At 44.5% G+C, this 24,958-nt stretch overlaps 1 protein-coding gene across 1 annotated transcript in view; it reads right to left on the bottom strand.

The window, feature by feature from the left end:
• The window catches only part of MAST3 (microtubule associated serine/threonine kinase 3), a 308,309-nt gene that overhangs the window by 157,115 nt on the left and 126,236 nt on the right, over positions 1-24,958 (bottom strand). The window lies entirely within an intron of this gene.

Raw genomic sequence — 24,958 nt, 5'->3', positions numbered from 1 at the left:
CCAAAATGTGTTTTCTTTCGTTATTCAGATAGATCATACAGTTTAATTCTCAAATGTACTTTTATTATCAAATTTTCTTAATTCTCTTGGTATTCTTTGTTGAAGGAGCAGTAACGCACTACTATGACTGAACACATCGGGTGAGCCAATGACAACAGACTACTAGAGTATATTTGTCAACCAAGGATACCAATGGAACAAAGCAAAATAAGTAAACTGGAAACTTTTTAAAGGGATATGAAACCTACAAATTTTCCTTTGTGATTCAAACAGAGCAGACAATTTTAAAACAAGTTTTCAATTTACTTCTATTATCAAATTTGCTTTGTTCCCATGATATTCTGTGTTGAGTTGAAACCTAGGTGATACTTCATGACAGGAAATAGTGCTGCCATCTAGTGCTCTTGCAAATGGATAACATTCTTGCAAAACTGCTGCCAAATAGTGCTCCAGAAATAAGTCGGCTCCTAAACTTATGTCCTGTTGCTTTTCAAAAAAAGATGCCAAGAGAACGAAGAAAATGGATAAAGAAGTAAATTAGAAAGTCGTTTAAAAAGGCATGCTCTATCTGTATCATAAAATAAAAATGTTGGGTTAATATTCCTTTAAACCTTCATGCCTCTTTAACCCCATAACGACCGAGGACGTGCCAGGCACATCCTACAAATAACAGTCGTTAACGACCAAGGACATGCCTGGCACGTCCTCTGGGGTTTCAAGCGCTGGAAGTGATCGTGATCGCTTCCAGACGATTTCAGGGTATTGCAGCAATGCCTCGATGTTGATGCATCGTGCAATACCCTTTGCTAAGCATTCAATGCAGAGGGAGCCACTCGGTGGCCCTCTCTGCATCGGCCAGCAATGGTGCCGATCGTTGGTGGGTGGGAGCCATAGCAGGGAGGGGGGTGGGCGGTCCATCGCTGGAGGATTTCCAGTGAGTGCCGTGGGGAAAAGAGGGGCGGGAGCATGCACAGGGGAGCGGGTGGGACCGCTACACTATGGAACACTAAGTGAAAGGGAAGGAGGGAAAGGGGGATAAAACGTTGGGAAAAGGATCTGGGAGGGGGGAGGGAATTGAGGGGGGGCAGCTACACTACAGAAAAATTTAGCAAACTGGGTACAACTGCCAGTACCCAAGATGGCTGCAAATATGTAGAGGGGGGAGGGATCCTACACTGCAGAATATATATATTAAAATAAATATATTAAATCTCTAGATTGATGTTACAAATTGACACAACCTTAGGAAGAAAATCAGCCTTATCAGCATGGAAAGCCAGATAAGGAGGGGCACATTGCAAGGCAGCAATCACAGATACTCTACGCGCAGAAGCAATAGCCTGTAGAAAAGGAACCTTCCAAGACAATTTAATGTCTACTTCATGCATAGGCTCCAACGGAGCCCGTGCAAAACTTAAAGACCAATATTCAAACTCCAAAAAGAAGCAATAGATCTAAACACAAGTCTGATCCTAGCAGAGCCTTAACAAATGACTGCACATCAGGAAGCTCAGCGAACCTCTTGTGCAGTAACACAGACAGGGGCGAAATCTGTCCCCCTCAGGGGACTTGCAGAAAAGCCCTTCTATAGTTCATCCTGGAGAACAGAATAAGTAGGTCCTCCACACCTTATGATAGATGCGACAAACAAACTAGCTACGAGCTTGAATGAAAGTAAAAAAACACTTTCAGAAAACACTCTCTTGGCTAGGACTAAGTGTTCAATCTCCATGCAGTCAGCCTCAGAGAATCTAGACATAGATGAACAAAGACCTTGGTCAGCAGATCCCTGCAACAAGGTAACTTCCACGGAGGAGATAATGACATCGCCACTAGTCAAAAAACCAAAACCATTCGTGGCCAAGACGGAGCAATCAGTATCACTGACGCCTGCTTGATACGAGCCACTACACTAGGAAGTAGTGGTAACAGTCGGAAAAGATAAATTAGATTGAACCTCTAAGGCACCGCTAATGTATCTGTTAGCTCCGCCTGAGGATCCCTGTACCTCGACGAATAAATGTGGGTCTCCCCCACGCCAGAATCCAAGATACTTCTCTCATAGCTAGGGAGCTTCTCGTTCCCCCCTGATGGTTGATGTAAGCCACCGGGGAAATATTGTCTAATTGGAATCTGATAAACTGGGACGAACCCAGCAGAGGCCAAGCCTTCAGAGCATTGTATATTGCCGAAGATCCAAAATTCGATCGGTAAGGAGCTTTTCCTCCTGAGTCCATAGGCCCTGTGCCTTCCTCGCACCCCAAACAGCTCCCCATCCTGACAGACTCGCAACCGTAGTCACAATCACCCAGGATGCTCTTGAGACGGACGTCCCTTGGGACAAGTGATCCGAACAAAAACACCAAGAGAGCGAACCTCTCGATCAGTTGTCCAGAGAAATCTGTTGAAACAGATCTGAATGATCGCCAATCAACTGCTTCAGCATGCGCAGTTGCAACAGTCTGATTGAAAAATTTCTTGAAGCTGTAGCTAGACCAAACGGAAGTGCAATAGACTGGAAGTGCTGGTCCAGGAACGCAATCCTGTGACAAAAGGCAAAGAATGACTGGGGGATGAGGGAAGTGGGGAAGGTATTTAAGCCTTTGGCTAGGGTGTCTTTGCCTTCTCCTGGTGACCAGGTTCTGCATTTCCCAATAGTAATGAATGCAGCTGTGGCCTCTCCCTGTTTAAGAAGAAAATTAACCCTACAAGCTACCTAATTAACCCCTTCACTGCTGGGCATAATACTAGTGTGGTGCGCAACAGCATTTAGCAGCCTTCTAATTACCAAAAAGCAATGCCAAAGCCATATATGTCTGCTATTTCTGAACAAAGGGGATCCCAAAGAAGCATTTACAACTATGTGTGCCATAATTGCACAAACTGTTTGTAAATCATTTCGGTGAGAAACCTAAAGTTTGTAAAAAAGTTAACGTTTTTTTTTTTTTTATTTGATCGCATTTGGTGGTGAAATGGTGGCATAAAATATACCTAAATGGGCCTAGATCAATACTTTGGGTTGTCTACTAAAAAAAAAAAAAAAAATTAAATATAAATATATATATATATATATATATATATATATATATATATATATACACACACACACACACACACACACACACACGTAAACATTGGATATTTCTAAACTCAGGACAAAAAAATAGAAACTATTTAGCATGGGTGTTTTTTGGTGGTTGTTGATATGCAACAGGTTTTGTGGGTCAAAGTTAGCAAAAGTGTGTTTTTTTTTCATCATATTTTATCATTTTTTTTAATAATAAATTAGAAGATATGATGAAAATAATGAAAGTCCATTTAATGGCGAGAAAAACAGTATATAATATGTGTGGGTACAGTAAATGAGTAAGAGGAAAATTACAGCTAAACACAAACACCGCAGAAATGTAAGAATAGCCTTGGTCCCAAACGGTCAGAAAATTAAAAATACATAATTTATGCTTACCTGATAAATTTATTTCTCTTGTGATGTATCGAGTCCACGGATTCATCCATACTTGTGGGATATTCTCCTTCCCTACAGGAAGTGGCAAAGAGAGCACCCACAGCAGACCTGTCTATATAGCTCCTCCCTTAGCTCCACCCCCCAGTCATTCGACCAAAGGCTAGGAAGAAAAAGGAGAAACTATAGGGTGCAGTGGTGACTGAAGTTTTTAAATAAAAATATACTGCCTGTCTTAAATAAACAGGGCGGGCCGTGGACTCGATACATCACAAGAGAAATAAATTTATCAGGTAAGCATAAATTATGTTTTCTCTTGCAAGATGTATCGAGTCCACGGATTCATCCATACTTGTGGGATACCAATACCAAAGCTTTAGGACACGGATGAAGGGAGGGACAAGACAGGTATCTTAAACGGAAGGCACCACTGCTTGTAGAACCTTTCTCCCAAAAATAGCCTCCGAAGAAGCAAAAGTATCGAATTTGTAAAATTTGGAATAAGTATGAAGCGAAGACCAAGTCGCCGCCTTACAAATCTGTTCAACAGAAGCCTCATTTTTAAAAGCCCATGTGGAAGCCACTGCTCTAGTAGAATGAGCAGTAATTCTTTCAGGAGGCTGCTGGCCAGCAATCTCATAAGCCAAACGGATGATGCTTTTCAACCAAAAGGAAAGAGAGGTAGCCATAGCCTTTTGACCTTTCCGTTTACCAGAACAAACAAACAATGAAGATGTTTGACGGAAATCTTTAGTTGCTTGTAAGTAGAACTTGTTCCTTCTTTGATGAAGGATTAGGACACAGTGAAGGAACAACAATCTCCTGATCGATATTCCTATTAGAAACAACCTTAGGAAGAAACCCAGGTTTGGTACGCAAAACCACCTTATCTGCATGCAAAACAAGGTAAGGTGAATCACACTGTAAAGCAGATAACTCAGAAACTCTTCAAGCCGAAGAGATAGCTACTAAAAACAAAACTTTCCAAGATAGAAGCTTATTATCTATGGAATGCATAGGTTCAAACGGAACCCCTTGAAGAACTTTAAGAACTAAGTTTAGGCTCCATGGCGGAGCAACAGGTTTAAATACAGGCTTGATCCTAACCAAGGCCTGACTAAAGGCTTGAACGTCTGGGACATCTGCCAGACGTTTGTGTAAAAGAATAAACAAAGCCGATATTTGTCCTTTTAAGGAACTAGCTGATAATCCCTTCTCCAATCCTTCTTGGAGAAAGGACAATATTCTAGGAATCCTAATCTTACTCCATGAGTAACCCTTGGATTCACACCAATAAAAATATTTGCGCCAAATCTTATGATAGATCTTCCAGGTGACAGGCTTTCTAGCTTGAATCAGGGTATCAGTGACCGACTCAGAGAAACCACGCTTTGATAGAATCAGGCGTTCAATCTCCAAGCAGTCAGACGCAGAGAAATTAGATTTGGATGCGTGAATGGACCTTGCATTAGAAGGTCCTGCCTCATTGGCAGAGTCCACGGTGGAACTGATGACATGTCCACTAGGTCTGCATACCAAGTCCTGCGTGGCCACGCAGGTGCTATCAGAATGACCGAAGCTCTCTCCTGCTTGATTCTGGCATCCAGACGTGGGGGGAGAGGAAACGGTGGAAATACATAGGCCAGATTGAAGGACCAGGGCACTGCTAGAGCATCTATCAGTACCGCCTGGGAATCCCGGGACCTGGACCCGTAACGAGTAAGTTTGGCATTCTGACGGGACGCCATCAGATCCAATTCTGGTATGCCCCATAGCTGAGTCAGCTGGGCAAATACCTCCGGATGGAGCTCCAACTCCCCCGGATGAAAAGTCTGACGACTTAGGAAATCCGCCTCCCAGTTCTCTACTTCTGGATATGGATTGCTGAGAGATGGCAAGAGTGATCCTCCGCCCATCGGATTATTTTGGTTACCTCCATCATCGCTAGAGAACTCTTTGTTCCTCCTTGATGATTGATATAAGCTACAGTCATGATGTTGTCCGACTGAAATCTGAAGAATTTGGCCGCAGCAAGCTAGGGCCACGCCTGAAGCGCATTTTAGATCGCTCTCAGTTCTAGAATGTTTATCGGGAGGAGAGTTTCCTCCTGAGACCATAAGCCCTGTGCTTTCAGGGAGTTCCAGACTGCACCCCAGCCTAACAGGCTGGCATCTGTCGTTACGATGAGCCACTCTGGCCTGCGGAAACACATTCCCTGAGACAGGTGGTCCTGAGACAACCACCAGAGAAGAGAATCTCTGGTCTCTTGGTCCAGATGCAGTTGAGGAGATAAATCTGCATAATCCCCATTCCACTGTTTGAGCATGCATAGTTGCAGTGGTCTGAGGTGTAGGCGGGCAAAAGGGACTATATGTCCATTGCCGCTACCATGAGTCTGATTACCTCCATGCACTGAGCCACTGATAGCCGAGGAATGGAATGAAGAGCTCGGCAAGTGGTTAAGAGCTTTGATTTTCTGACCTCCGTCAGAAATATTTTCATTTCTACCGAGTCTATCAGAGTCCCTAGGAAGGAAACTCTTGTGAGAGGGAAGAGAGAACTCTTTTTATGTTCACCTTCCACCCGTGAGATCTCAGAAAAGCCAACACGATGTCCGTGTGAGACTTGGCTAGTTGAAAAGTCGACGCCTGAATTAATATGTCGTCTAGATATGGCGCAACTGCTATGCCCCGCGGCCTTAGAACCGCCAAAAGGGGCCCTAGCACCTTTGTGAAAATTATGGGAGCCGTGGCCAACCCGAAGGGAAGGGCCACAAACTGGTAATGCCTGTCCAGAAAGGCGAATCTGAGGAATTGATGATGATCTCTGTGAATAGGAATGTGTAGATACGCATCCTTTAAGTCCACGGTAGTCATATATTGACCCTCCTGGATCAGAGGAAGGAGAGTCCGAATAGTCTCCATCTTGAATGATGGTACTCTGAGGAACTTGTTTAGAATTTTGAGATCCAAGATTGGTCTGAAAGTTCCCTCTTTTTTGGGAACCACAAACAGGTTGGAGTAAAACCCTAGCCCTTGTTCCGCTTTTGGAACTGGGCGGATCACTCCCATGGTATGTAGGTCTTCTACACAGCGTAAGAACGCCTCTCTCTTTGTCTGGTTTGCAGACAATTGAGAAGTGTGAAACCTCCCCCTTGGGGGAGAGTCTTTGAAGTCCTGAAGATATCCCTGGGACACAATTTCTAAAGCCCAGGAATCGTGGACATCTCTTGCCCAAGCCTGAGCGAAGAGAGAGAGTTTGCCCCCTACTAGATCCGGTCCCGGATCGGGGGCTACCCCTTCATTCTGTCTTAGAGGCAGCTGCAGGCTTCTTGGCCCGTTTACCCTTGTTCCAAGCCTGGTTAGGTCTCCAGACTGACTTGGATTGGGCAAAATTCCCCTCCTTGATTTGCAGTAGAGGAAGCTGAAGCAGGACCACTCTTGAAATTCCAAAAGGAACAAAAATTATTTTCATCTTATTTGATCTATCCTGAGGGAGGGCATGACCTTTCCCTCCAGTGATGTCTGAAATAATCTCTTTCAGTTCAGGCCCGAATAGGGTCTTTCCTTTGAAAGGGATGTTCAAAAGTTTAGTTTTAGATGACACATCAGCAGACCAGGATTTAAGCCATAACGCCCTGCGTGCTAAAATGGCAAAACCTGAATTCTTTGCCGCTAATTTAGCCAGTTGAAAAGCGGCACCTGTAATAAAAGAATTAGCCAATTTAAGGGCCTTAATTCTGTCCAAAATTTCTTCTAATGGAGTCTCCATCTGAAGAGCCTCTTCTAGAGCCTCAAACCAGAAAGCAGCAGCAGTAGTTGCAGGAACAATGCACGCAATAGGTTGAAGAAGAAAACCTTGATGAACAAAAATTTTCTTCAGGAGACCCTCTAATTTTTTATCCACAGGATCTTTGAAAGCACAACTGATTTCAATAGGTATAGTTGTACGCTTAGACAGAGTATAAATAGCTCCCTCCACCTTAGGAACTGTCTGCCACGAGTCCCACATGGTGTCAGATATGGGAAACATTTTCTTAAAAACAGGAGGGGGAATGAACGGAATACCTGGTCTATTCCACTCCTTAGCAATAATATTCACAATCCTCTTAGGGACTGGAAAAAAACATCACTGTAAACAGGAACCTCTAAGTATTTATCCATCTTACACAATTTCTCTGGGACCACTATAGTGTCACAATCATCTAGAGCCGCTAATACCTCCCTGAGCAATAAGCGGAGGTGTTCAAGCTTAAATTTAAAGGCCGTCATATCAGAATCTGTCTGAGGAAGCATCTTTCCTGAATCAGAAATTTCACCCTCAGATAACAAATCCCTCACCCCTACCTCAGAGCATTGTGAGGGCATGTCAGATACGGCTACTAAAGCGTCAGACTGCTCAGCATTTTTCCTTAACCCAGAGCTGTCTGGGTTAGAGAGGGAGAGAGAGAGATATAGAGAGGGAGAGAGAGAGATATAGAGAGGGAGAGAGAGAGATATAGAGAGGGAGAGAGAGAGATATAGAGAGGGAGAGAGAGAGATATAGAGAGGGAGAGAGAGAGAGATATAGAGAGGGAGATATAGAGAGAGAGAGGGAGAGAGAGAGATATAGAGAGAGAGGGAGAGAGAGATATAGAGAGAGAGGGAGAGAGAGATATAGAGAGGGAGAGAGAGAGAGATATAGAGAGGGAGAGAGAGAGATATAGAGAGGGAGAGAGAGAGATATAGAGAGGGAGAGAGAGAGATATAGAGAGGGAGAGAGAGATATATAGAGAGGGAGAGAGAGATATATAGAGAGGGAGAGAGAGAGATATAGAGAGGGAGAGATATATAGAGAGGGAGAGAGAGATATATAGAGAGGGAGAGAGAGAGATATAGAGAGGGAGAGAGATATAGAGAGGGAGAGAGATATAGAGAGGGAGAGAGATATAGAGAGGGAGAGAGATATAGAGAGGGAGAGAGATATAGAGAGGGAGAGAGATATAGAGAGGGAGAGAGATATAGAGAGGGAGAGAGATATAGAGAGGGAGAGAGATATAGAGAGGGAGAGAGAGAGAGATATAGAGAGGGAGAGAGAGAGATATAGAGAGGGAGAGAGAGAGATATAGAGAGGGAGAGAGAGAGATATAGAGAGGGAGAGAGAGAGATATAGAGAGGGAGAGAGAGAGATATAGAGAGGGAGAGAGAGAGATATAGAGAGGGAGAGAGAGAGAGAGATATAGAGAGGGAGAGAGAGAGATAGAGATAGATAGACAATATAACTAATTGTGTAGTTTATTAACAAATCTAGACAGGCCAGAAGGCTTGTTTTTCCCACAGAAAACCTCTGAATTACATTGTTTCCAATGCAGCAAATTATTCTGGGTAAGATATGCAAATGAGGTTCACAATGACACTTTTTTTACTTCAAGTCGCATTGCTGTTCACATAGCTTATAAGCTTAGCTAGAGTTAGTGCAGTGATTCAGAACCATCCCAGGACAGCCTGTTTCCTGGTGTTTGCCACTCATCAGCTGGGAGAAGGTTTGAATCACTGCTGGGTGAAGTTGATTTCTGGGCAAAATACATTAGGGATGGTCCTGAATCACTGCACTAACCCTAGCTAAGCTTTTAAGCTGTGTGAACAGCGATGCTTTGGCTTAAAGGGAGTCTGCGTAAAAACCGACTTGAAGTAAAAAAGTGTGTCATTGTGAACCTCATTTGCATATCTTACCCAGAATCCTTTGCTGCATTGGAAACAATGTAATTCAGAGGTTTTCTGTGGGAAAAAAAAATCTTGTGGACTCTCACCACCATGAAAGGAATTAATTTATCAGGTAAGCATAAAATTATGTTTTCTTTTATACAGGTGGTGAAAGTCCACAATCAATTACTCCAGGGAACGAATACCCAAACAGTGGAGCCCATGAGTAATGAAACAAAGGGTGGGAAACATTTTTTCACTGAAAAACTAAATACCAATAAAACCCAAAAAAGTACAAAAACCATGCAATGAAAAAATAACCAACAGGCAAATAATTATCCTGGGACAACTACCTGAAGGACTTTCCTACCAAAGACCACCTCAAAAGAAGCAAAATAGTAGAAATTAAGATAAAATAGCTGCCTTGCAAAGTTAGACAACTGAAGCCTCATTCCTAAAAGGCCAAAAAAAAATTGCAGTCAATCTAATAGAATAAGCAGTAATCCGTTAAGGTGGAGGCTAACCAGCCTCCAAAAAAAGAAAAGAATTATAGAACAGAAGTCTCAACTAAGAAGATAAAGAAATGGTAGAAGCTTACTGCCCTTTCCTGCAACCAGAAAAAAAAAAGTTTGTCTGAAAACTATTGTAGCATCAATAAAATACTTTGATGCCTAAACAACAACACTAGGAAAGAAAAATCTAGTCAAAATAAATTGTTCTTTTCCTAAAAAAAATAAGATAAGGAAGATCACATAAAAGAGTAGATAACTCCGAAAACTCTTTCTAGCAGAAAAACTGGCAAAATAAAAATAATAATGCATTTTTTTTATTTTTTTTTTAATTGGTAACAGTAGTATTACAAAGAAAAAAATAATAATAGATAAATACAAGCCTTTGTTAAAGCTACAATAAAAGGAAGGGCATACGCAGTGCCCCTAATCAAAAACCTATAAATCATAAAATTTATATAGTCTGGATCACAACTATTATACTTGGATACTGAACATCAATTTAAACGTAAACATAAAATAAGCAAGTCTTATCTTAACCCCATTAAAAGCAAGAAGCAAGAGCAACAAAAAAAAATATTAAAAAATTCCCCGGTCCCCTTGATCCATTGGCCTCAAACTCCTACTCAAAACCTCTTGCCCTCAAGCCTTGCCTTCCAAAATAAGTGTAAAGAAAAGCAACAAGTTTTTCAAAGGGGAAATGAAGTTAGTCTGGATAGATAAGGGCCATGATAGAATTACTCTCATCCACTTATGAAAAAATGCTCTAAATTGTTTTTCAGAGGTTAATTTCCATCTAAAGGGGGTGGCAAAGACACCCTGGCCAAAGGCTTAACTACCTCCCCCACTTCCCTCATCCCCCAATCATTCTTTGCCTTTCGTCACAGGAGGTTGGAGAAGTGGCAGAAGATTCAGAGTAGTCTCTTATGGAGGGTAACTCTCTTCGGAATGGGACTGGAGTTTTAAGTAGCCCTGTCAGCCTCTCAGTGAGAGCTTGGGTGAAAGTTGGAGTCTGGAGATGCAGGCAGAGTCTTTCTCCGAAACCATCCCGACTCAGATTAACAGCTCCGCAAGCAATCAGCGTTGACGAGTTTCGCTGCCTGCTTTATACACTCAAGTCCATGTTAGGAGCAATGCTACTACACTGTCAAACTTGAGAGGCCGTTTCCTGTTACACGGCGTAGATTCTGGTAAGATTGTTTAAATTTTTATACACATAATAACGAAGAAGACAGGGCCAAAGTGTGATACCTTTTATCTTTATAGAATCAAGGGTTAATATCCCTAGTAGGGGGATTATTGAGCAGAGGGGGCTTGTGCATAATATTGTTTGTTGTGCCATTGCTGCGATGTGTGTGAGATGTGGCTCTGGCAATGGGTGGACTTGGTTTCATTTCCGGGAGTATTTGTGCAGCAGATTTGGCGCGTTTTCTCCCTAGTGCAGGGGCAGTCCTTCCTTGCTTGACCGGCGGCGCAGGAGACGTAACTGTTTCTGTGGTCCGGGTCATAGGAGGTGGTGAGTGCCCCGGCCATTGGAGGTTATAAAGGTGCCATTTTTATTTAGATTATAACTAGTCCGTACTAAAGCCGCAAGCTATGGAGGACTCTGACACGTTAGAGGGTACTCCCACTTTAACTAAGTCTAGTACCTGTGTTTATTGCGACAAGATTCTGGTAGATCCGCCTGCTCAACTATGTTCCACATGCCTTGATAAAGTCATGACGTCTCAAAAGAAAAGGATGTCTAGAACTACTGAGCCGTCCACCTCTGAGGGCTCCCCGTCCCGTGAGGTGCGTTCCCTACATACATCTCCGAGTACACAGGCAGCGCCCCAGGGCATGTCTTTTTCTCATACGGGAGAGATCTGTTGGCCATCAGATTTTGCAGATCAACTGCAAACAGCGATCTCTAAGGTGATAAGTGCTTTACCACGTTCTGCCAAACGCAATCTCGGAAAGATTATCCGCTGACAAGGAGGACTCTGACTCTTTGGGGGACGTTCCTTCTGGATCAGAGTCCATGTCATCTTAAGCTCCTACAACAGAGGAGCCTGACTTTAGGTTTAGGATGGAAAATTTGCGCTTTTTGCTGAAGTAGGTGCTTGCTAACCTCGATGTTCCGGAACCAAAACTACCGGAGGAACCTTCGATTCCTAAGCTTGAAAGTGTATGAGAACAGGGTGGTACCTCAGACCTTCCTGGTTCCTGTAACAATGGCTAACATTATTAAGAATGAATGTGAGAGATTAGGTTCTTCCTTTCCCCTTCTTCCTTTAAGAGGCTGTCCCCCGTCCCGGACTCTAAGCTCGAGCTATGGGGGACTGTCCCTAAGGTGACTGGTGCTATTTCTATGCTTGCAAAGCGAACAACAATTCCTCTTGAGGATAGTTCATCATTTAAAGAGCCCATGGATAAAAAGTTGGAGAACATGTTAAAGATATTCCAACACACGGGGTTTGTTTTTTAGCCAGCAGCGGCTGTAGCTGCAGTTGCGGGAGCTGCAACATATTGGTCTGAGTCTCTGTCTGACATGGTCGAGAGGGAGACTTCCCTCAACAAGATACAGGAGATAATTAAGGCCTTGAGGGTCGCTAATTCTTTTATTTGTGATGCCAATATGCAAATTATTCACCTGAACGCAAAGGTGGCAGGTTTTTCCGTATTAGCCCACAGGGCTCTGTGGCTAAAATCGTGGTCTGCGGACATGACCTCTAAGTCCAGACTTCTATCCCTTCCCTTTCAGGGAAAGATCCTGTTCAGTCCAGGATCATGTCCATGGTTACGGGAGGCAAGGGCAGTTTCCTACCGCAGGATAAAAAAGTTAAGCCTAAGGGATCTACTTTTCGTTCCTTTCGTGAAGGCAAGACCCAACACCAGCAGTCCGCCGCAAAAGCAGATCAGTCCAAGGTTACTTGGAAACCAGCTCAGTCTTGGAATAAGTCCAAGCAGAGCAAGAAGCCAGCTGAAACAAAGTCGGCATAAAGGGGTGGACCCCGATTGGTCTCCGGACCAAGTAGGGGGCAGATTATCTCTTTTCAGTGGCCTGGCTGCAGGATGTTCAGGACCCTTGGGTTCTGGAAGTTGTCGACCAGGGATACAGGATAGGGTTCAGATCTCATCCGCCCAGGGGCAGATTCCTCCTGTCAAATCTGTCTTCCAAACCATAAAAGAGAGAAGCCTTTCTATAATGTGTGAGGGATCTCTCTTCTCTCTGAGTTATTGTACCAGTACCCCCAGCAGAAAGGGGTCTATGGCACTATTCAAACCTTTTCGTGGTCCCAAAGGAGGGCACGTTCCGTCCGATTCTAGACCTAAAATGTTTAAACACATTTCTGGCTGTTCCATCGTTCAAAATGGAAACTATCAGATCGATTTTGCCCCTAGTTCAAGAGGGTCAGTTCATGACAATAGATTTGAAGGATGCCTATCGTCATGTGCCAATCCACAGGGATCACTTCAGGTTCCTGAGATTTGCATTTCTGGACCAACATTTCCAGTTTGTGGCCCTCCCCTTTGGTCTGGCAACGGCCTTGAGAATCTTTACGAAGGTTCTGGGGGTGCTACTTGCAGTGGACAGATCCAGAGGCATTGCTGTGACGCCCTATCTGGACGACATCCTAGTCCAGGCACCGTTGTTCAGTCTCGCAGAGGATCACTCCAGGGCCCTTCTTTCGTTACTCCAATCTCACGGTTGGAAGATAAACTCAGGAAAGAGCTCCCTGATTCTCAGCAACAGGGTGGAGTTCCTGGGAACGATAATAGATTCTATATCCATGAAGATATTTCTCACAGGAAGATTGCGTCCACATGTCTTGCCCTTCAGTCTTCCTCCAGTCCCTCTGTGGCTCAGAGTATGGAGGTAATCGGGCTCATGGTGTCCAGCATCGATGTAATTCCTTTCGCAAGGTTCCATCTCAGACCTCTTCAGTTGTGCATGTTGAGACAGTGGAACTGCGATCATTCAGATCTATCCCAACAGATTTCACTGGACGTTTGGACGAGGAGTTCCCTTTCTTGGTGGATCCGTCCACAACAACTGTCCCAGGAGACATCCTTCCTGAGACCGTCCTGGGAGATTGCGACCACGGACGCAAGTCTGGCAAGATGGGGAGCTATTTGGGGTGCCAGGATGGCACAGGGAAAGTGGTCTCGAGAGGAGTCCCTCCTCCCATTCAATATTCTGGAACTTCGAGCAAGTCTGGCAAGATGGGGAGCGGTTTGGGGTGCCAGGATGGCACAGGGAAAGTGGTCTTGAGAGGAGTCCCTCCTCCCAATCAATATTCTGGAACTTTGAGCAATCTACAATGGAGTCCTTCAGCTTCATTAGGTTCCAGACAGACATTACCTCGGTGGCCTACATCAACCATCGGAAGAGGGGGGGGGGGCGAGAAGCTCCCTAGCAATGAGGGAGGTTTCTCGGATATTGGAATGGGCAGAGTCCCACAGCTGCTCACTCTTGGCAATCTACATTCTGGGTGTGGACAACTTAGAAGAGAGATCTTCTAAGCAGGAAATCCTTCCATCCGGGGGAATGGTCTCTCCATCCCGAGGTGCTTACGGAGATTTTTCTCAGATGGGGGATGCCGGAAATAGATCTCATGGCATCCAGACTCAATTTCAAGCTGCCCAAATATGGGTCGCGATCCAGGGATCCCCAGGCAGAGCTGACAGACGCCTTAGCGGTGCCTTGGGGGTTCAACCTAGTTTGCGTTTTTCAACCATTGCCACTTCTACCTTGAGTAGTGGACAGCATCAGGCAGGAGCGAGCTTCAGCTATTCTGATTGCTCCGTCGTGGTACGGAGGACGTGGTTTGCGGATCTAGTGGGGATTTCATCGACTCCTCCATGGAGGTCACCCTGTCACAGGGATCTGTTGGTACAGGGTCCTTTTCAACATCAAAATCTAGATTCTCTGAGGCTCAGTGTGTGGAGATTGAAAGCTTAGTCTTAGCTAAGAAATGATATTCTGAGAGAGTGATTGATACTCTTGTTCAGGCCAGGAAGCAGGTCACTCGTCGCATCTATCATAAGGTGTGGAGGACTTACTTGTCCTGGTGTGAGAAGTATGCATATCCTTGGTACAAGGTTAAGGTATCCAGGATTCTGTCCTTTCTCCTGGATGGACTGGAGAAGGGGCTTGCCGCCAATTCCTTGAAGGGACAGATTTCGGCTTTATCTGTTCTGTTGCACAAGAGGCTCACTGAGCTTCCTGATATTCAGTCTTTTGTTCAGGCTCTGTCTAGAATCAGGCCTGTTTTTAGACAGTCCGCTGTTCCCTGGAGCTTGAACTTGGTTCTGAAGGTGTTGCAGAGGGTTCCGTTTGAACCTATGCACTCTCTTGACATTAAGTTACTTTCTTGGAAGGTTCTGTTTTTGTTGGCTATTGCATCGGCACGCAGAGTGTCTGAGTTGTGGCCATGCAATATGAGCCTCCTTATCTGTGTTTTCACGCTAATAAGGCTGTTCTTCGCACTGGTTTGGGATTTCTTCCCAAGGTTGTGTCTAACCGCAACATCAATTAGGAAATAGTTGTTCCTTCTTTGTGTCCTAACCCTTCAAATTATGAGGTTACTTCATAATTTGGATGTGGTTTGAGTTTTGAAGTTTTATCTTTAGGCTACGAAGGACTTCAGACAATCTACATCTCTTTTTGTGGTGTATTCAGGGAAGCGCAAGGGGCAAAGAGCCTCTTCAACTTTTTTGTCCTTTTGTATGTGGAGCATGATTCGCTTGGCCTATGAGACAGTGGGACATAAGCCTCCCCAGAGGATCACGGCTCATTCAACTAGAGCTGTGGCTTCTTCTTGGGCCTTCAAGAATGAGGCCTCTTTGGAGCAGATTTGTAAGGCAGCTACCTGGTCCTCCTTACATACCTTTACAAAGTTTTACAAATTTGACGTTTTTGCTTCAGCGGAAGCAGTTTTTGGGAGAAAGGTTTTACAGGCTGTGGTGCCCTTAGATTAAGGTCCGCCTTCTTGCCCTCCCGTTTTTTTCATTCAGTGTCCTCTAGAGCTTGGGTATTTGTTCCCACAAGTAATGGATGAAGCCGTAGACTCTCCTCCCCTTTAGATGGAAAATATAAATGATGCTTAGCTAATAATTCCATTTCCATCGTGGGGAGGAGAGTCCACAGCTCCCGCCCGTTGCTCCGGTGGGCAGACCTATAAATATTATTCTTCTGTCACCATTTATACTCTGATATTTCTCCTACTGTTCCTTGTTCCCTCGGCAGAATGACTGGAGGATGAGGGAAGTTGGGGAGGTATTTAAGCCTTTGGCTGGGGTGTCTTTGCCGCCTCCTGGTGGCCAGGTTCTTAATTCCCACAAGTAATGAATGAAGCCGTGGACTCTCCTCCCCACGATGGAAATGAAATTATCAGGTAAGCATAATTTATATTATTAAATCTTGCCGTTCAATAGTCATCTGTAATTTCATAATATTAACAAATTCAGCAAAACTTGGGGCATCAGGAGATTTCCATTTTTTAAATATTAAGTTACATGCAGCCAAAATGGCCATATTTATCAAATGTTTGTCTCATGATTGCATACAATTATTATATATAAAAAAATTATACGATACAATAGAGCACTCATTCTGCAAGAATTTATTCAAACAAAATTTTATTTTTACCCAGTATTGCCGAATTTTTGGGCATGACCATAAACAATGCATCAAATCCGCTCTCTCTTACTATTACATTTAAAACAATTACCTTGTCGCCTTTCTTGTGCCCATTTACTAACTCTATCTGGGGTAAGGCAATTATTAATCAGTTTTATTTGGGTCTCTCTCCAGCTGACCAACACCGTTGCTGCTTCTGCAAGCCCTAGCATTCTCTGAGACCCCCAGAAGGCCCCTCAACCTGAAAGACATGCATCTGTAAAGAATAGAGATCCAATAAAATGAACAAAAGAAATCCCTTGCAAAATAAGATGATACAGCCACCAAAACAGAGATTGGCTCAATCTAAAATCTAGATGAATCATTGACCTCTGCATCACTGCCAAAGTATACAAAACTGAAGAGGCTTCATGAAAAATTGGAAAAACAAACAAACTAAATAGCATCCATAGCCGCCAACATGCAACCTAACACCTCCATGCAAAGAGCAACTGAGGGAAAAGAAATAAACAGAAGGTTTAGACTGGTGGACTGGTGGCTTCATATTCCTTAAAACTGTCAAGAGGGGGCGGAGTTGACTGCCTAGCTGAGCAGACGTGCTTTGGCTGAGCTCTCTGGCCCAGTATATAAAAAGAGCATTTATTTCTTCAGAAAACGAAGATATTACATGACCAATTGCTATTGAGAACTTTATAACTGGGACACTAACCCAGTTTTGGGGTCTTGGAATCCTTTACTTGTTTCCCCAGGACTCTTAGAGAAAAGCTACATCTGACCGGATTGAGGCCTGCAACCCGCGCACTTGCGGCGATTAACCCACAGACTCCCTTCTGTACCCTGGGCTTAGGGCGGTTGATGCTCTGCTCCGCTCCGGAGCTGGGAGCGCCAGGACTGCGGACCACATCCCCTCAACCGGACTACCGCTCACCACCTCTATCCTAAACTCACATAATACTGCCGCTGATACGCAGCAAAGTGAAAGTGGACTGTCCCTCACTCATCTGGGCCTACCTGACGGAGATCGCCGGGAACGGCGGCTGAAGGAGCCAACGCAGCTGCACTTGCCTTTAAAGAGACTCCGGTGGTGGGCCTCGACCAGCATAGAGTGGCGCGAACATCCGCCATCTTCCTTTGGCCTTCTATTGCCGCCCCGGGACCCCTAGAGCCGTTCCCAGCGTCGTTAGGACCTCAGCAAAGCTGGTAAGCCTATAACCCCTTCTGGTGCCTACAGCTTAGTTGCGGAAGGGTAGTGAGTAGATCGCTGCCCGGTCTGCTAGCTACACACAGCTTAACCCAGAGTTGGTGAGCCGCTCACAGAACTGATACAGCTCCCTCACGCTCTCCACACGCACTTTCCTGTCCTACTGGGGAGGGCTCCCTAATACCCCAAAAATACTGTATACCGGTCTGAACACTAAGTACCCCAACCAAATAAGGGGGCAACTGGGCGACATAGGGAAAACAAATAGGAGCCTCTCCCTTCTGCCCCTTAGGCCACAGTGGGCCCAGTAAGACGCCTGCAAGAATTTTCACTCACAATCACCTCAGGCCTAATCACTGTGCTTAGCAGCTACGGAATAAGGGCACATATAGGGCAGTGGCTAATTAAACATTACTTGTTGCTCCCCTAGACCCTGTAATTTTTACAGCAAGCTCTGAAAATAATTTAAGGGCCAACTGTTCTGACTAAGTGCAACATTCATTTCATGTCTGTACCTGGATGCAGATTACATAAGCCTTAAGGGGAGTTTACTTGCTGAAATAGTGTTTGTGATAACTTTATGATAATTGGTCTACAACACACCTGACAAGCAGCCTTTCCTGCAGAATACCTCAGAATACGCCAGAACTGCTGGGATTATATATGTCTGTGAGACTTTTAGTTGTAGTGTTGCTATAGGCTCTACCCATATATTACACCCTCATCTGCTTCTTGTCAGTTTGTTCATACATCCACATTTGGATTCCTCACCACTGAGAGGATATACAGATACAACCTCTCCCTTCCCATCTCCCACTGGGAAATTTCAGGTGGGTCATATTCCAAGGTCCTTGTCCCACATCACTCTGAGGTGTAGCTCCCTGACTTTACCTTGCTGGCTACGCTGGAACGTGGATCCCTCCTCTCCCTTTCCCGCCGGCGCAGTTTGCCTGCGGGTCATATCCACCTTCCTGCTCCGACATCGTCCTAAGGAGACAGTTCCCTAGAGGAGGGATCTTAGGCCTAACCCAGAATCCTGCTGAGGCTGTTCATTCTACTAAGTGAATTGGGGTGGCCGGACAGACGACGGGATCCACCCATTTCATAGAATTCATATGAATATTGGTCAGACCATGAATATGTAAAAAAAAAACAGCACGGTGCCAAGCCCCAGTCAGCCAACCATTAACGAACCTTCATTATAGTACTATATCTTCGCCTGCTATAAGTCGCTGCATATGCCGAAGAATAAAATGTCTCAATCAGTCAAGAGGAAGCAAAAGCCTCATAATGTGCCAAAGAGAACAGTAGTTGATAATTTCAGCGAACCTGCTACTAGACAGCATATAGACTCAGAGGATGAGGCCTCTGATGCAAGTAGTCTTAGTGAAGCACACATAAGAGAGACTTTAACCCAGTCAACAGGGCGGCTGCCTAGTAAAGATCCTGCAGCGGATAATAATTTGATGGACTCTATCAGGTCACTCTTGGCCTCTCATCACGATTCACTTTCCAAGAAATTTGAAAAAGGTCATGCTGACTTGAGGAGAGACATAGCAGCTATCAGCGAGAGGACAGATACCATAGAACGCAAGCAGGAGGATCTGACGGTGGAACATACTAACCTGCTCGCCTACTCACAAGGGCTGGCAGAACAACTCACAGACCTGGAAGTTAAACTTTGCTGACTTAGAGGATAGGACCAGGCGCAACAACATTAGGGTAAAAGGAATCCCTGAAGCGGTCCTCCCTCAAGATCTAGTAAAGTATCTCCAGGAAATGTTTGTGGCAGTTCTAGGCCCTGGAATTGATAGTGATATGCTGATTGAAAGGGCGCACAGGGCATTTAGATCAAGGACAGCTGAAGGTGATAAGCCCAGAGATGTTATTGCCCGACTCCATTATTTCACCTTTCGTGAGAGACTGTTGAGGACGCTAGCAGGTCATAATTCGCTGCCTTAAAAGTATGCAGGGTTTCAGGTTTTCCAAGATCTTTCCCCGCACACCCTTCAACTTCGTCGACACTACCAGCCCTTCACTAAAGTTTTGAGAGAAAATGCAATTAAACACCGCTGGGGTTTTCCTGTCAAGCTATACATCAGTAAAGACGGTCATCAATTTATGGCTTCATCTCCGCAGCAAGCCCGTGAGCTACTGGAGAGATGGAAACTTCTACCGCAGGATCCCGATGTGTCTAGACCAGCAGAGGAACCTGATAGGGGTTTGAGGGCCTCTGCCCCGGAGTGGCGCCCCCTCCCCCAGAGATCCAGAAGTGCACAAAGATCGACTGCGTCGAGGCAAGACATCATGAGCGGGCTCCTAGCAACTAAAGTTCTAAAAGATTTACTGTAGAACTTGTCTTTTTATCTCTCTCGGACTAACGATTGAGAGTTGACTCTTGCTTAAAGGACTGAGCCCCCTATGTTGGAGGCACGAGAATACGGGTGAGATTGTTCCTAAATATTCAATGCTTATAATGTTTAGTATAGTTGTTATGACATTTTCTCTCCCCTTTTCTCTCCTTGTTTTGCTGATCCACACTCTTCTACCTAGATTAGGCTGTGTTATTTGTTCATGGATGTAGAAAAACAACACCTATGCTACTGTTATTTGAGTGGGGTTGGCGGCCACTTCCTGAGACCCTGAGCACTTTTTTTTAGGTAATAGGGGTCCCACGTATAAACACTATGCTGACACCCTAATCTTTCTTGCAGTCTACGTTTGTATTTGACTAGGCCCGTGGTCCCTGAGTTCCGCCCCATAAATTGTGACTATGAGGTAGGCATACAAAAGGATACTCCTCGTTGAGGGGACTTTAATTCAGGCCCTCTCCCCTCCTGCTACATAAGGCCCCCTTTCCTTGGCGGTACAGTTATAGATACCCCTATCTCCATAATAGTAGCGCACCACATTTGCCAAATCTATCTACTACTGAAAATGCCACGGGTAGTAGTGTCAGGGGAGTGGTTGCCAAATCGTACTCTATTTTCTTAACTAAATGGGTAATGTTAAAGTGAAGTTGAGGTAGAGAAGGGGGGTTTGTTTATTTGTTTATCAGTTCATTCACTTACCTGTTCATTCTTTTGCTTGCTTGTTTTTGTTATTGTATGCATCAAACAGTGTTATGATTAAATGACGCATGAGCAGACAGGTCGAGGAGAATGTCACTCTCAGATATCACAATCAAGAAGTAGAAAAGGAATACATTTCCTCCCTAAATAGTGACGCAGATAGAGACAACTCTCATAAACTATACATTAAGTTCTATGGTATATAGTCTTACACACCCAGAATCTTTAATTCCAAATAGATAAAATGTAGTGCGCTTTAGAAAATGCTGACTGGGACCTGGCTTTTATTTATACGACACCCCCCCCCCCCACCCAAACCTAAATAGTTGTGTTCTCTTGGCTCTGCCGAGAGACCACTCATTGTGATAGTGTGTATTGTACACTTCGCTACACACTAGATAGTTCTAAAAAAGTTGTGTACTTGTAAAGTGATTGCAAGCAGTTGGGCTAGGAAGAATTCCCACTAGTCCAGTACTATAGTACCGTCTAACCTTACCCCCCCATTCCCCCCCCCTCCTCCTTTATTCATGCATCTCTTCCTGCTATTAACCCTTTCTTTGCGGCTGTAACTCCTTTTGAAACCTTCCCATCTCAGTTTGTGGTGAGAACCCCCGGGGCTCGGCATCCACCTACACACATGGCTCCTATTAAGGTGGCCACCTTGAACACGCAAGGGCTCAATTCCCCGACTAAACGAAGCCTGCTATTTAACTATTTACGCTTACATAGATTGCACCTAGTATTTCTGCAAGAGACTCATTGGGAGACGGATCCTAGGCAATCTTGAGGCTTGCACCTATACCCAATTTGTGAAGTGGCTTCCTACACTAAAAAACAGAGAGGTGTTGCTATACTGATTCACCGAGATATATGCTGTAAGATTGACTATATAGAAAGAGACCCGGAAGGCAGATATCTCGTCATTGTATGTACCCTAAATGGGATATTATGTACGTTGGCCTCTATCTATGCTCCCAACACTGGACAGGTCCCCTTTTTACGGAAATTCCTGGGTAGACTGGATGAAATTAAGAGGGGTCATGTACTGATGGGCGGGGACTTTAATCAGTTTGGGACCAGCATTTAGACAAGAAGGCTAGGGCAGAACATCCAATTGACCGCAATATCTCTACGCAGTCTAACGCTTTCCGGAAGCTAATGTTTCAATATGGTCTATTTGATGTGTGGAGATGCCTGTCCCCCATAGAGCGAGACTACACGCATCACTCTAGACCGCACAATTCATATGCACGTATAGATTATTTGCTGTGTGATTCCTGGGCCCTTGACAAATTTGTAACCTCACAAATTGAGGTGTGCCCTTGGTCTGATCACGATTCAGTCTGTGCCGATTTTTCACTATTACATCCTCCAGATTGTAGACCCTCTTGGAAACTCCCGGATCAGTGCCTAGCTGAGGTGGAGATACCTCAGTTGACAGAAACCATAATTGACTCTCTCAGGCTTAATGATACGGGAGAAACGAGATTAGAAATAGTGTGGGCTACCCTTAAGGCTTTTCTTCGAGGACACTTTCTGCAGAAAACTGCTCACTGGAAAGCCAAGAATAAGGTCTCTCTGGCAAAGCTCTATGCAGAGCTCAGAACCCTCGAGCATGCAAATAAAAAAAAAAACAGAACTCGAGCTAGCTACTCGGGTGGGGGCTATCAGATCAGAAATTAATAAAAGGGAGCTCTTGAGGGTGCAGGCAAACCTTAAGACTTAAGCAGAAGTATTACAGTAAAGGAAACAAGGAAGATAAGCTTTTGGCACGCAAACTCAGGAATCGGGCCGTGCAATCTAGAATTGCTGCTATCAAATCGAATCAGGGGATAGTACGCTCTCCTAAAGAGATAGGTAAGGCATTTTCGGAGTACTACACTTCCCTTTATGGCCTTGATAATGAGCCCTTGCACTTCGAGGCCCAGTGGAGAGGTGATACAACAATTTCTTACTAAACTGCGTCTTCCCACTCTAAGTAAGGACTCCATGGAAGACCTAGAGAGGCCTCTCACACTGGAAGAGGTGAAATCAGCTGTCTTAGCCCTTAAGACACACAAAGCCCTGGGGCCGGATGGCTATACCCCTTTATTCTATCGCACATTGGTCCCTCTGCTATGCCCGATATTACTTTGTTTGTACAGCGAAATAGCTGAGGGAGGTACCCTCCTGCAGGAATTTCTAGAGGCAAATATACTGACTATACCTAAGGAGGGTAAGGACCCCATGGAGTGTGGGAGCTATAGACCCATCTCCTTAATCAATGTCGATATTAAGATCTACTCAAAGATTCTTGCGACTAGATTGGGTCGACACCTACCGACAATAATCCACCTAGATCAGGTGGGATTTGTGCAGGGCAGACAGGGTACCGACAATACTCGCAGATTGTTAAACATCTTCATGGAGGTGAAGGACCTGGGCCTACCCCTCCTCACCCTGTCTCTAGATGCTGAAAAAGTGTTTGACAGGGTGAGGTGGGCATTCCAAGCTCCTTCTGCAAAGCGGCGGAGGCGTTGTATACGGCCCCGACGGCGGTGATTAAGGGGCTGGGCTTCTGCTCCCCCAGGATTCAGATAAATAACGGTACCAGACAGGGGTGTCCCCTGTCCCCGTTATTGTTTGCACTCACCATAGAGCCATTGGCAGAGGCCATCAGACAAGACCACTGAATCCAGGGTCTTTTGCTACATGACTCGCTCCAGAAATTGGCACTGTTCCCTGACGATCTTACATTATTTATAGTGGATCCTCTTCAATCACTCCCATTTTTGATGTCTGCAATTGAGTCCTTTAGTGAACTTTCGAATTATAAGATCAATGCAAGTAAGACGGAAGCCTATATGATACATATAGACCACGATGAGCAGCGGGCTCTTAAAAAACAGAATTTATGTTTACCTGATAAATTACTTTCTCCAACGGTGTGTCCGGTCCACGGCGTCATCCTTACTTGTGGGATATTCTCCTCCCCAACAGGAAATGGCAAAGAGCCCAGCAAAGCTGGTCACATGATCCCTCCTAGGCTCCGCCTTCCCCAGTCATTCGACCGACGTAAAGGAGGAATATTTGCATAGGAGAAATCATATGATACCGTGGTGACTGTAGTTAAAGAAAATAAATTATCAGACCTGATTAAAAAACCAGGGCGGGCCGTGGACCGGACACACCGTTGGAGAAAGTAATTTATCAGGTAAACATAAATTCTGTTTTCTCCAACATAGGTGTGTCCGGTCCACGGCGTCATCCTTACTTGTGGGAACCAATACCAAAGCTTTAGGACACGGATGAAGGGAGGGAGCAAATCAGGTCACCTAGATGGAAGGCACCACGGCTTGCAAAACCTTTCTCCCAAAAATAGCCTCAGAAGAAGCAAAAGTATCAAATTTGTAAAATTTAGTAAAAGTGTGCAGTGAAGACCAAGTCGCTGCCTTACATATCTGATCAACAGAAGCCTCGTTCTTGAAGGCCCATGTGGAAGCCACAGCCCTAGTGGAATGAGCTGTGATTCTTTCAGGAGGCTGCCGTCCGGCAGTCTCGTAAGCCAATCTGATGATGCTTTTAAGCCAAAAAGAGAGAGAGGTAGAAGTTGCTTTTTGACCTCTCCTTTTACCAGAATAAACAACAAACAAGGAAGATGTTTGTCTAAAATCCTTTGTAGCATCTAAATAGAATTTTAGAGCACGAACTACATCCAAATTGTGCAACAAACGTTCCTTCTTGGAAATTGGATTCGGACACAAAGAAGGCACGACTATCTCCTGGTTAATGTTTTTGTTAGAAACAACTTTCGGAAGAAACCCAGGTTTAGTACGCAAAACCACATTATCTGCATGGAACACCAGATAAGGAGGAGAACACTGCAGAGCAGATAACTCTGAAACTCTTCTAGCAGAAGAAATTGCAACCAAAAACAAAACCTTCCAAGATAATAACTTAATATCAACGGAATGTAAGGGTTCAAACGGAACCCCCTGAAGAACTGAAAGAACTAAATTGAGACTCCAAGGAGGAGTCAAAGGTTTGTAAACAGGCTTGATTCTAACCAGAGCCTGAACAAAAGCTTGAACATCTGGCACAGCCGCCAGCTTTTTGTGAAGTAACACAGACAAAGAAGAAATCTGTCCCTTCAAAGAACTTGCAGATAATCCTTTCTCCAAACCTTCTTGAAGAAAGGATAGAATCTTAGGAATTTTTATCTTGTCCCAAGGGAATCCTTTAGATTCACACCAACAGATATATCTTTTCCATATTTTATGGTAGATTTTTCTAGTTACAGGCTTTCTGGCCTGAACAAGAGTATCAATGACAGAATCTGAGAACCCTCGCTTTGATAAAATCAAGCGTTCAATCTCCAAGCAGTCAGTTGGAGTGAGACCAGATTCGGATGTTCGAACGGACCTTGAAC

This window comes from Bombina bombina, chromosome 2 (genome assembly GCF_027579735.1).
Source record: "Bombina bombina isolate aBomBom1 chromosome 2, aBomBom1.pri, whole genome shotgun sequence".
NCBI lineage: Eukaryota > Metazoa > Chordata > Amphibia > Anura > Bombinatoridae > Bombina > Bombina bombina.
Note: the sequence above shows the minus strand (reverse complement) of the source record. Positions and strands in the feature narration are given on the sequence as shown.